Source organism: Pyxicephalus adspersus, chromosome Z, assembly GCF_032062135.1.
Source record: "Pyxicephalus adspersus chromosome Z, UCB_Pads_2.0, whole genome shotgun sequence".
In the NCBI taxonomy this organism is placed as follows: Eukaryota; Metazoa; Chordata; class Amphibia; order Anura; family Pyxicephalidae; genus Pyxicephalus; species Pyxicephalus adspersus.
Genome location: NC_092871.1, coordinates 11,254,566 through 11,256,157, shown reverse-complemented (window position 1 = coordinate 11,256,157; position 1,592 = coordinate 11,254,566). Strand labels below are relative to the sequence as shown.

The 1,592-nt window shown below is 40.6% G+C and overlaps 1 long non-coding RNA gene across 1 annotated transcript in view; it reads right to left on the bottom strand.

Annotated features, from left to right (window-relative positions):
* Positions 1-367: 367 nt before the first annotated feature.
* Positions 368-1,592, bottom strand: part of LOC140343228 (uncharacterized) — a 5,920-nt gene continuing 4,695 nt past the window's right edge. The window contains exons 3-4 of the long non-coding RNA XR_011923284.1: positions 736-831; positions 368-627 (exon numbers count right to left, since the gene is read on the bottom strand). This is a non-coding gene — a long non-coding RNA (uncharacterized lncRNA). The remainder of the gene's footprint in view (positions 628-735; positions 832-1,592) is intronic.

The window sequence follows — 1,592 nt, the reverse complement described above, 5'->3', positions numbered from 1 at the left end:
AAGGTAGTGGAAACATTATTTCCCAAAGCCTGTGCCACCACAAAGGGGTGTATATATATATATATATATATATAAACAGCTTTTGCTTCTCACGTCTTTGGCAATCATAAAAAAAGACATCTTTCAATATTAACAACTGTACACAATGGTGAACAGTGAAGCAATCACGAACCCTCCCCCGGTCATCCTGGCAAACAAGATATAAATGTTGGGTTCCAAGTCCTCACATTAAAAAGTTTTAGGCTTTCAGTCACTACTAAATAAACACGTCTAAAAAATATGGTGATGTGTATTTACAATGTGAAGGGAATCCCACATTACCGATAATGAAGTCACAATTGCAGACAAGCAAAGACAGATACAATAATGAAGGTAAAATCTCTGTTTTATTGGGTCTCATTAGCAGGAATTGTATCATGTATATTCACATTGCTTCACTTCTGCTACACCACTCTCTTAGAAAGGGAAACTTTCTGGACAGGAAGGTGGGATATTGTAGTGACCCCATCCTCCACATCATTGCTGAGGGCTTCTTGATGTCCGATACACAGCACCACTACCGGAGAGGTTTACTTCTGAATCCATAGGATGGCTCTTGATTGGCTGTCCACCATCAGACTATGTCCACTGGACACAAAATATGATATTTTTGAAAAAACACCAAGAAGGAGCTTACAATATTCAACAAACATCCCACTAAAAGGTCTGAGCCCAGACAGTTTTATCGGAGCTTACCACATTCTACCACATCATCAGGCAGGGTGTATTCACAGTACGGGGCAATGGAGCACAGTTTTTTATTCTTTGTGTCATACGTAGTGATTGTTAACTCTGAAAAACAAAATACAATTCTTTATTACTGGCTACTGAGGTGATAAATGTCACAGGAGGAATGTAAAGCCGAAACCAAAATGTTTTTTTGTTATTCAATAGGGAAGTGGCTGTGAGTAGGATGAAGGGTATGGGTGCCAGCAGTATACATGGCAGAGCAGTGGGCACTATATGCATAATTACAGGGAAGAATGTATAAGAGAGGAGTGCACAGGGTATGGCGGCAAGAAAAATATGCAGGAGAAGAGTATAGAGGAGATTAATGGGGTAGTTTGTGCAGGAGAGAAGTGAGGAGGGTATCACAGTAGATAACATGTGCAGGAAAAGGGTATGGAGGGGATGCCAGAAGCAACAAATGCAGGAGAGGAGTGCACAGGGTATGATACCTGGCTGCTATGGTGCTGTTAAATACTAACTAAAATACTAATATAAAGGAATGAGCCCTGAACAAATAATTAAAGTGGGGGCCCCGTATGCTGAAAGTCCTTATTGGGAAGAGGAGGGGACACTTACAAAGACCTTCTGTAAAGCCAGTGATGTAAAATGGGGACATATATTGGGGTAATAACCACTGAAAATATAACTAGAACATGAAGTTTGGACTTAGCCCTAAGCTACAGAGAAGCATGTATACACGCCCCATATTGGTATATTGGTATATAGTAAAAGGGGACTATAGAAACACAAGCAGAGTGACCCCCGTAACCTCTATACCTGGAAGTGAGTGTCACCTAAGACTTAAGCTTTGTCACAGAAATAGG